The sequence below is a fragment of the Phyllobates terribilis genome, unplaced genomic scaffold (genome assembly GCF_046119375.1).
Source record: "Phyllobates terribilis strain yellow unplaced genomic scaffold, ASM4611937v1 Scaffold_5__5_contigs__length_657084704, whole genome shotgun sequence".
NCBI lineage: Eukaryota > Metazoa > Chordata > Amphibia > Anura > Dendrobatidae > Phyllobates > Phyllobates terribilis.
Window position 1 is genome coordinate 102,977,566 of NW_027362765.1, and position 12,000 is coordinate 102,989,565.

General features: G+C 43.7%; 1 protein-coding gene across 2 annotated transcripts in view; it reads right to left on the minus strand.

Annotated features, from left to right (window-relative positions):
* The window catches only part of NCOA3 (nuclear receptor coactivator 3), a 50,462-nt gene extending 49,290 nt beyond the window's left edge, over nt 1-1,172 (minus strand). Inside the window, exon 1 of one of the 2 annotated variants that reach the window (XM_073682659.1) lies at nt 780-1,172. The gene's annotated coding sequence lies outside the window, so the exon portion shown is untranslated. The remainder of the gene's footprint in view (nt 1-779) is intronic. The other variant, XM_073682658.1, reaches the window with a different exon arrangement.
* Between the last annotated feature and the right edge of the window lie 10,828 nt (nt 1,173-12,000).

The following is a 12,000-nucleotide window of genomic DNA, read 5'->3' on the forward strand; positions in this document are numbered from 1 at the left end:
GAAGGCTGCTATCAAAGCCACCTGGGCTTCCATAACACCTCAGCAGTGCCACAGGCTGATCGCCTCCATGCCACGCGACATTGATGCAGTAATTGATGCAAAAGGAGCCGCGACCAAGTATTGAGTGCATTTACTGAACATACATTTCAGTAGCCAACATTTCAGATTTTAAAAACATTTTTCAAGCTGTTGTTATAAAGTATTCTAATTTACTGAGATAATGACTTTTGTGTTTTCATTGGCTGTAAGCCATAATCGTCAACATTAACAGAAAAACACTTGAAATAGATCACTCTGTTTGTAATGACTCATAATATGAGTTTCACTTTTTGTATTGAAGAACTGAAATAAATTAACTTTTTCATGATATTCTAATTTAGTGAGAAGCGTATGTATGTCATATATACAGTGTAATTATATATTTATATATCAGTTAGATATACTGTGTACAATATATGACACAGGTAAATATACAGTGTAAAATTTATATATATATATATATATATTTATATTTATATTTATATATATATATATATATATATATATATAATAGTTACAGATCGGTGGAGTTCTATAGACGGATGTTATCACAATGTATGAAACTGACACACTGCTCCGGAGCTGCCGCTGTGCCGGGGCTGAGGACAGACTGACAGCTCATCCCCCGTTACAAACCGTGAACTTTCCGGTTACCATCCCCCCCACCTGCCCGTCCTTGTCCTGGGCCGAAGGCCGCACACCCGTCTATAGGGAGCCGCCCCGGGGGACGCCGTACTCACTCAGCCACCGCCGCTCCCTCCGCTCTTCGACTCCTTTATCCCCGCACCGAACACTCCGCCATTTTCCTCGCTGTTTATTTAAATGGCAAACACTCCCCGGGCAGGGAGAGTTCCGTCCTACTGCGGAGACTCTTGGGAGTTGTAGTTCACCATCTACGGAGCCAACCCCTTCTGGCGTGGGTGTGGACTACATTCCCCGACATGCCGTGCGGGGCCGCCCGCAGCACCAGGGGGACAATGAAGCCTGGTGCTCAGCACTGGGGGGCTATTTATAGTGGTGGCTGGATGGAGGGGGAGGAGGACGGGGCCGCAGCGCGGGCGGCTCCCCTCAGGTGAACTCCCAGCTCTGTGGCACAGGCTGCGAGCTGGACATGAAGGATCAGCCGGGGCTGGCAGTCTGCAGGGTGGGGGAAGGGAAGAGGATTACCAGCTGACTGCAGGTCACAAGGGACAGAGGGACTACTACTCCTCTCTGCTGTCGCTACCACCCCCGAATAACAGCTGCTGTCTGCAAGAGGGTCTGAGGCAGCTGCAGCCATAAACTGTTTATATTTATATATATATATATATATATATATATATATACACACAAACACGTATATACATACACATCTACAGTCCCCTTACTGAAAGTAGCTCCTCACAAAGAGGTTCTGAGGTAGCAGCATCCAAATACTGTATATATATACAATGACTGCAAACCTTATATCGACATTTGCCCTCTACAAAGAGGCTCTGAAGCAGCTGCAGCCAGATACCGTATATATAAAAACTACAGTCCCTATACTATTAACCTGTCCCTACAAAGAAGTTCTGAGGCAGCTGCAGCCTTATACTGTATACATTATGACCGAAGACCATAGACCTATAGCTCCTCCCTGTAAAGAGGTTTTGAGGCAGCTGCAGCCACATACTGTGTGTGTGTGTATATATATATATATATATATACATATACATACACATACACATGATGACCGTTAACCCTATATTGACAGCTTTTACCAGCAAAGATGTTCTGAGGGAGCTGCAGCGATGTATTTCATCTTGTGAGAGCAGACCTCGGATGGTACTCTGATAACTCTTCCTGTCACGGAGATCTGAGATTATTGATATGTCCTGGATAGTGATGATCGAGCATGCTCGATCATCACTAGTCCTAGATATTACATCCCATAGAGCGCACACTTCAGTGTGCATTGTACCACCAGAGCTTACACTCTGTCTCCTGTATATTCCCCTCCAATTCAACTCTTAAAATGAGTGTGCAGACTAGCAGAGAGGTGTGCAGAGGACTAAAAACATCCAGATACTGTAACAAACCCCCAGCTGTGAAAAGCATTGGGCGTAAATAAGATTGTTTCTATTCACTGATGGCAATAGGGTTGGTGCGTCCATTTACAGAACGATGTATCACAGTGGTACATGACGCCCTTACCTTCATGGTGTTTTCAAATGATTGTTGAGGCATCGGGGACGGTGGGGGGGGGGGGGTTGGGGACACCAAATTATAAGACCATAAGTGTATGTAAGATGGGTACCACTTCATGGGGTCTTTATGGACTCCAAAGCAGCCAATCAGATTGGCTTCATGTACAGCATTTGTGCTGAAGCCACAGCCCCTTCCAGGCACTGTCCTGTACTGTTCATGAGTCATCCCCTCCATACAGGGGCCCCATACACCACATTGACCTTCCTGCTGGAGCGTGATTACTTGTGTTCTCCTGAATTACCACAGAAAAATGTAGAAAATTGCAAAACATAAGAAGAGGCCACTGTCCATGGGGTTCAAGATACTAGTCTGGGATAATATGGACCTTACACACAGGATTAAATCTGTCTAATCCTATTGTTTACCTTATATTAAGCAGCTACATAGGTGTCTGGCAGCCGCTTATCACCAGTCTCCATAGAAAACTATAGCTATGAGTCAGGCTGTCCACCCATCATTCAGATATATGCAGAACACATCATAAGTTTTCATCTGTTGGGGTCTAGAAGTTGAGACCCCCAACAAAGGCTAAACTGAGATGAGATACAATCTATGTGTGTGGAATGCAAATTTTTATAGATTTTTTTCATGTCCTGTAACTATACATATAAAAATTTTTTTTTAGAAATATTCCCGTTTTCACAGTGGCAATTGGAGAGCAGAGAAATAACTTCCTGGCCGCTGGAGGTCCGACTGCTGAGACCCCTACCGATCACAAGAACCAGGACTCCAAAGACCTCCATGTGATTGGAGCGGTGGTCAATCATGTGCACTGCTGCTCCATTCATTCTTAATGGGACCGCTGGAGATAGCTGAGTGCCGCGGTCAGCTGGTCTTCAAAACTTCCATAAGAATGATTGGAGCGGCAGTGATCATGATCGACCACCTCTGCAATCACACAGGGCTCTTCAGGTATGTGGGGTCCCATCAGTTGGACCTCCATTGACCGGAAAATTTTCTCCTATCCCGTGGATAGGAGAAATCTTACAAACTTGAGAATACCCCTTTAATGCTTTATTGCTCTGGTAGATGTATAGATAAGGCAGGAGAGTAAAGCTGCATATTAAACCTCTTTAAGGGTATGTGCACACGATGCAGAAATGAAGCAGAAAATTTCTGCATCATTTCTGCATCTCCCTGGCAGAAAAAACGCATGCAGATTGTGCATGCGTTTTTCCTGCAGAATACATGCGGATCCACATGCAGATTCACATGCGTTTCCGCATGCAGATTGACAAGCGCTTTCCAGGCGATTTTAGCATCACCTGGAAAGTGCTTGACAACTAGGTCACACTATATAAATCCATGCAAACAGCATGGATTTATATAGTGTGACCCGAGAGAGTGTATATACTTACCTCCGATGGCCCGCGCTGTCCTGCTTTACACTCCGTTCTCCCGGCTGCCGGCAACTTTGAATTGAAAGACCTGCCGACGTCAGCGTCACGTGACCCGTCACATGACTCTGACGTCAGCGCAGGTCCTTCAGCTCACTGCAAGTGCCGGGAACCAAGCGGGAGCGCTGTGCGGGCCGACAGAAGGTAAGAATACATTTATTTTTTATTTTATTCTTTTTTTACAGCTTTTTTAATGGTACCTGGGTGTGGATGAGACTCTCCTCTCCTCCACACCCGGGTACCATCCGCATAATAGAACGCGCCAATAGCGCAAGTACAGATGCTGTCTTGCGGAATTGGCGCGTTCTAATGCAAGTCAATGGCGGCGAAATCGCCGCGTTTCCGCAAAATTAATTGACATGCTGCGGAAAAAAATCCGCATCATGGGCACAGCACATGCGGATTTCCATTGGGGAACATTGCTTACCTTCTACCATGCGTTTTTCATGCGTTTCCGCGGCGTTTCCGCAACTGCAAAAACGCCGCGGAAACGCATGAAATACGCATCGTGTGAACTCAGCCTAAGTCAACAGCTCTATCCTCCCAGCCCCATACACATGCATGCTTGGTTTAGCGGAGTGTGCATGTTTTCTGAATAGGGACAATAGCATCAGGTTATCTCCTTGCAGAATAATAGGATCGGGCATTGATGTTTAGCATGCCCAATCATTCTTTCCTAAGCATCAGCTTTTGGAACGTAGACTGAAGGTCTTGTCACATACAGCGGGTGAAATAAGTATTGAAATGTCAGAAAGTTTTTAAGTCAATATATTTCTAAAGATGCTATTGACATGAAATTCTCACCAGATGTTGGTAACAACCCATCCAATCCACACAGGCAAAGAAATCAAACCATAGATGTCTATAAATTAAGTTGTGTATTAATGGGAAATGACACAGGGAAAAAGTATTGAACACATGAAGCAAGAGGGGTGAAAACATCCATGGAAACACATGACACCTGCTGAAATCTATCAGTAATTAGAATGCAATCCTGCCACTTAGTGAAAAACAACATCAGCTGGCTCAACTGATGGCCTATAAAAAGTGTCTCATTACCAAGGTGCCACAAAAGAAACATCTCATGATTGGTAAAAACAGTGAGCTGTCTCAAGACCTTCACAACCTTATTGTTGCAAAACATACTGATGGCATCGGTTACAGAAGAATTTCTAAACTACTGAAGGATCCAGTGAGGACGGTTGGGGTCATAATCCAGAAGTGGAAAGAATATTATTTCACCATAAACCGGCCAGGACCAGGTGCTGCCTGCAATATTTCAGACAGAGGAGTGAAATGAATTATCAGAAGAGTTGTCCAAGAGCCAAGGACCACCTGTGGAGAGCTACAGAAAGACCTGGAATCAGCAGGTACAATTGTTCCAAAGAAAACTCTAAATAATGCACTCAACCTCTTTGGCCTGTATGTATTCTCACCACACAAGACTCCATTGCTGAACAAAAAGCATGTTCAAGTGTGATTAAAGTTTGCTCAGCAATATTTAGGCAAGCCTGTGAAATACTGAGAAAATATAGTCTGGTCAGATGAGACCAAATTTGAACCCTTTTTGAATGCCATAATTCACACCATTTTGGGAGGCCAAAAGGCACTTCAAATCACCCCAAAAACATCATACCAACAGTTAAGTTTGGGAACATCATGGTGTTTGGCTGCTTTTCAGCATATAGCAATGGCAAACTTCATATAATTGATGGAAGGATGAATGGACAAATGTACTGAGACATTCTTGATAAAAATCTGCCACCTATCACGATGATGAAGATGAAACGAAGGTGGACATTTCAGCAAGACAATGATCCCAAACACACAGCCAAGGAAACGCTCAATTGGTTTCAGACAAAGAAAATAAAGCTGCTAGAATGGCCCAGCCAGTCACCGACCTGAATCCAATAGAAAATTTGTGGAAGGAACTAAAGTTCAGAGTTCATCGAAGGAGCTCATGGGACATTCAGGATTTGAAGAGTGTTTGGGTGGAAGAATGAGCCAAAATCACACCTGAGCAATGCATGTGACCAGTTTCTCCATATAGGAGGTGACTTGAAGCTGTCATTACCAACAAAGGCTTATGATTCCCAGATTCCAATCTACAAAAATTTGCAAGTATGACTTTAGGGTGTGTGAGTGTATTGGATCTGATGACGGGATTGAAAATGGACAACACCTGGATAGGACCAAATATTAGGCAGTGAGATCACAGAATTTAGTGCATATAGTGACTGGCTGGTACTTTCTGCATCTTTCCATGTCCCCCAATATTATTCTTACTTAGCTGACTCCATCATTCTGTCTTCTAATATAAAAGATCTGCGCTGCGCCCTTCAGATAACTGCGTATATTATTCACATCACATTGGGCTAAGCAGTCTATGTCCTCCTCTGAGGGATCATTCTGATTGTAAATGAAGTTCTGCTTTAAAACCAGCACCTCTCATCCATCACAGGAGCGCAACAAGTACAGCCAACCTCTAATCTCTACTTATATGTCAGGAACTGCACCTTCAGCGTCAGAATCACTCAATCCTTATAGGATTGCCCCAAAATCATCCACCTACGTGATAATATAAGATCTGTGATAATACCTGGCGTGTAGTATTATAGGATCTCCAGACGAGACCTGGCATGTAATATAATATTATAAGATCTACAGATGAGATCTGGCATGTAATATAATATTATAAGATCTACAGACAAGACCTGGCATGTAATATAAGATCTACAGACGAGACCTTGCATGTAACATAATATTATAAGATCTACAGATGAGACCTGGCATGTAATATAATATAATAATATAGGATCTACAGACGAGACGTGGCATGTAATATAAGATCTACAGGCGAGACATTGCATGTAATATAATATAAGATCTACAGACAAGACCTGGCATGTAATATAATATAAGATCTACAGACAAGACCTGACATGTAATATAATATTATAAGATCTAATGACAGGACCAGGCATTTAATATAATATTATAGGATCTACAGACAAGACCTGGCATTCAATATGATATTATAAGCAGGGCTGTGGAGTCGGTAAGCCAAAACTCCGACTCCTCAATTTCCATGACACTGACTCCGACTCCCTCATACATGGCTCATGTTTAAGTGATAAATTTATTGTAGCACAGATTCATCTCAGCTAACAGTCTAGACCCTTAGATCAGGAATAGGACAGACATTTATAGGACATTTCATAACTTTCCCAAAAACATATTAAAAAATATTCCCCACAAACTGCATTGAACTACTGTACCCAATTTATTATATACTTTAGGAGTTGGAGTCGGTCCATTTTATACTCCACAGCCCTGATTATAAGATCTACAGATGGGACATGGCGTGTAATATATTATAAGATCTACAGACAAGACCTGACGTGTAGTATAATATTATAAGATCTAAAGACAGAACCTGGCATGTAATATAATATAGGATCTACAGACAAGACCTGGCATGTAATATAATATAGGATCTAAAGACGAGACCTGGCATGTAACATAATATTATAAGAAGAGACCTTGCATGTAATACAATATTATAAGATATACAGACGAGCAGACAAGACCTAGTATGTAATATAAAACCAGCTTCTCCACCATTACGGAAGATCAAGTTTCCTCTTTACTCTCCAAATCACACCTCACCACCTGCGAACTTAACCCAATCCCGTCCAACCTCATCCCTAACCTCACCACAGTCTTCATCCCAACCCTAACCCACCTTTTTAACCTATCACTAACAACTGGTGTCTTCCCCTCATGCTTCAAACATGCCTCGATCACACCCATCATCAAAAAGCCCTCCCTTACCCATCCTCTCTGACTAGCTATCGCCCCATATCAATTCTCCCCTATGCCTCAAAACTACTGGAACGACACGTCCATCTTGAACTGTCCTCCCACCTCTCCTCATGCTCCCTTTTTGACCGCTTACAAGCTGGCTTCCGACCGCATCACTCCACTGAAACTGCCCTGACTAAAGTCACCAACTGTTAGAACCTTGCTGTTAGGTTTTTTTTCCTTTGCTGGTCACATGACCTTGTTGGCCTATTTAGTCCTGCTCCGCCCTTCTGGCTTTGCTGGACTTCATTGTATATCTACTTTCTAGCTAGCCTGTGCTCTGTATCTAACTCTGTTAGTTTGCTTGGTCTACGGACCTCTATGTTCTATCTATTTTGTTTGTTCGTCTGTCTGCTACTATTTCTGTTAGGAGGTGTCCCATATTCCTCCCAGTCCTTAGTACTTGTAGGGATTCCCTCCCCACATCTATAGGTCTTCGTACAGACTAGATTAGGACTTTAGCAGGTCTGATCGCAGGATCAGGTTCCCTGTTACATCGTAGGGATTCAGCTGAGTCTCATAGTAGGGACAGATCTCCTCTCTTTCCTTAGCTTTGGTAGCAGAACATAACAGTAAGTCCAGCCAGCAAATTCTCTAAGGAAAGATTTTTCTGTTCCATCATGGTGTCGGTTCAGGATTTGGTTCATCGCCTGCAGGGACTCTCTCTGGAGGTGGCCGAGCTCCGTCAGCACGTGAGTAACTGTCCTGGAGCACATTTCTTGGAGCCTAAGGTATGTTTGCCGGATTTGTTTTTTGGTGAACACCGAGAATTTTTTTCATTTAAAAATGCTTGCTTATTGTATTTTCGTTTGAGACCTAAGTCCTCTGGGGATGAATCCCAGCGCGTAGGGTTCATAATGTCACTTTTGCGCAAAGAGCCTCAGGAGTGGGCCTTTTCTTTGCAACCTAGTGATTCATGCTTCAGATCAGTGGATAGTTTTTTTTCTGCTTTGGGACTATTATATGATGATCCTGACCGTGTCGCATCAGCTGAGACTGAGTTGAGACGTCTAAAACAAGGATCGGGTAATGTGGAAAAATATTGTACACATTTTCGTCGTTGGTCCACTCAAACAGGGTGGAACGATTCTGCTCTGAAAAGTCTATTTCTTGCTGGGCTCAGTGAAAGGGTTAAAGACCTGCTAATTGCTTATCCTACACCTGAAGATTTGCAACAGGCTATGCAATTAGCTATACGGGTGGATAGAAGACTGCGTGCTAGGGTTAATGAGAGCAAATCCTCTGCTATGTCAGTTTCTGGTTATGATAATGTGTGTACTAACAGTGGTGAACCGATGGAGATTGGATCGGTGGCACCTCGCTCTCAAGAAAAAGACCGTCGTTTTTCGCAAGGCTTGTGTTTCTACTGCGGAAAATCTGGTCATTTGATTAAAGGCTGTGAGCTTCGTATGAAGAAAGAAAAAAAAATGGTCAGTCACGCCCGTATTGCCTGTTTAAATTCCAAGGGTATATTTTTAGCTGCTTCCACGATTGCTCAGGAAAAATTAATGGAATTTCGGGTGTTTGTTGATTGCGGGTCTACACTGAATGTAATTGATGGGGGATTCGTGGAAAAACTCAATTTAAAACCTGAACCTTTGTCATCCCCCATTGCTGTGGTTTCTGTGGATGGCTCCCCTTTGAAGAATATTACTCTCAAGGTCAGTGAATTTCCTCTCACTATTAATGGTGTTCACCATGAGAAATTGGATTTGGTAGTGTTGAATAACTTGCCTTCTCCAGTAATATTGGGTTTGCCCTGGTTAAAATTTCACAATCCTGTACTGGATTGGTCTACCAGTGAAATTAAATCCTGGAGCCATAAATGTTATGACAAGTGTTGTAACGGGCGTATTGCAGCTTTGGATAGGGGAGAATTGCCTGTTCCTATTCAGGATTTTTGGAGAGTTTTTTCTGAGAAGGAATCGCAGGTTTTGCCTCCCCATAGAGACTATGATTGTTCTATTGAATTTGTCCCTGGAGCGACTCTTCCTAAGAGTCGTTTATTTAACCTTACTATTCCTGAGAGGAAGGCTTTGGAGGAATACATACAGACAAGCTTGGCCGCCGGTCACATTAGGCCCTCTAAGTCTCCTGTGGCGGTTGGATTTTTTTTTGTAAAAAAAAAGGACGGCGGTTTACGTCCTTGTCTGGATTTTCGTGAGATTAACAAAATTACGGTACGCAATCCTTACCCACTGCCATTGATTCCTGATCTGTTTAACCAGTTATTGGGGGCCAAGTGGTTCTCTAAAATTGATCTTAAGGGGGCATACAATCTGTTGCGCATGAAGGAGGGTGATGAATGGAAGACTGCTTTTAACACTCCTGTGGGTCATTTTGAGAATCTGGTTATGCCTTTTGGTCTCACTAATGCTCCTGCATTTTTTCAGAATCTGATTAATGACATCCTTAGACCTTTGATCGGTAAAAATGTGGTTGTGTATTTGGATGACATTTTGATTTATTCGCCAGATCTGGAGTCTCATTGGCGGAGCGTGCGTGAGGTATTACAGTTATTAATGAACAATTCGCTTTTTGCTAAGCTGGAGAAATGTGAGTTCGCTGTACAGAGAATTAGTTTTTTGGGCTACATTATCTCCAGCAAAGGTTTTGAGATGGATCCGGTTAAGGTTCAGGCTGTGCAGGAATGGCCTAGGCCTATTGGTTTGAAATCGATACAGAGGTTTTTGGGTTTCGCCAATTACTATAGAAAGTTCATAAAAAATTTTTCTAGTATTGTCAAACCTCTGACTGATCTCACCAGGAAAGGTGCTGATGCGGTTCAGTGGTCTTCTGAGGCCATTGAAGCTTTTGTGTATCTCAAGGAGAGGTTCACCTCTGCTCCCATCCTTATGCAGCCTGATGTTACTAGGCCGTTTTTGGTTGAGGATTCCTTCTAAGAAATTGGGTCCCAAGTTTGTAGGGCCCTTTAAGGTGCTTCAGGTTGTCAACCAATCTGCTGTTAGGTTGGAGGTTCCTACCTCCTGGAGAATTAATCCGGTCTTTCATGTCTCTCTGTTAAAAAAAGCTGTTGTGTCGGATGGTGACGCCTCTGCCTCTGTTCCTCCGGTGGTGGAGGACGGGGAATATGAAATTTCTCGCATCCTTGACTCTAGACGGTATAGAGGTAGTTTGCAGTATCTTGTGGCCTGGAAAGGTTTCGGACCCGAGGATAACTCTTGGGTGAGGTCAGATGATGTTTCCGCGTCCAGACTTATCAGAGCGTTTCACAGGAGATTTCCTGATAAGCCTGGTCCTAGGGGATCCGGAGGATCCTCTTAGAAGGGGGGGTACTGTTAGAACCTTGCTGTTAGGTTTTTTTTCCTTTGCTGGTCACATGACCTTGTTGGCCTATTTAGTCCTGCTCCGCCCTTCTGGCTTTGCTGGACTTCATTGTATATCTACTTTCTAGCTAGCCTGTGCTCTGTATCTAACTCTGTTAGTTTGCTTGGTCTACGGACCTCTATGTTCTATCTATTTTGTTTGTTCGTCTGTCTGCTACTATTTCTGTTAGGAGGTGTCCCATATTCCTCCCAGTCCTTAGTACTTGTAGGGATTCCCTCCCCACATCTATAGGTCTTCGTACAGACTAGATTAGGACTTTAGCAGGTCTGATCGCAGGATCAGGTTCCCTGTTACATCGTAGGGATTCAGCTGAGTCTCATAGTAGGGACAGATCTCCTCTCTTTCCTTAGCTTTGGTAGCAGAACATAACACCAACGACCTACTAACTGCCAAATCCAAGCGACACTACTCTGTCCTCCTCCTCCTGGACCTATCATCTGTCTCTGAAACAGTGGACCATTCCCTCTTACTACAGACTCTCTCATCTCTCGGCATCACACACTTGGCCCTATCTTGGATCTCCTCATACCTAACAGACTGGACTTTCAGTATCTCCTACTCACACACCACCTCCTCATCTCGCCCCCTATCTGTCGGTGTCCCCCAAGATTCAGTCTTGGGACCCCTGCTCTTCTCAATCTACACCTTTGGCATCGGACAGCTCATAGAGTCCCATGGCTTTCAGTATCACCTCTATGCTCATGACACACAGATCTACCTCTCTGGACCCGATATCTCCTCCATACTAACCAGAATCCCACAATGTCTGTCCGCTATTTCATCCTTCTCTGACCGATTTCTAAAACTTAACATGGATGAAACAGAATTCATTATCTTTCCACTGTGTCACTCAACCCCCCCCCCCATCTGACCTATCCATCATAGTCAATGGCTGCTCACTCTCCCCAGTCCCGCAAGCTCACTGTCACGGGGTAACCCTGGACCCTGACCTCTCCTTCAAACCACATATCCAAACCCTTTCCACTTCCTGCAGACTCCAACTCAAAAATATCTCCCGGATCCACACATTCCTCAACCACGTATCTGTAAAACACTAGTGCACGGCACTCATCATCTCCCGCCTCGACTACTGCAACCTCCTGCTGTGTGGCCTCCCCTCTAA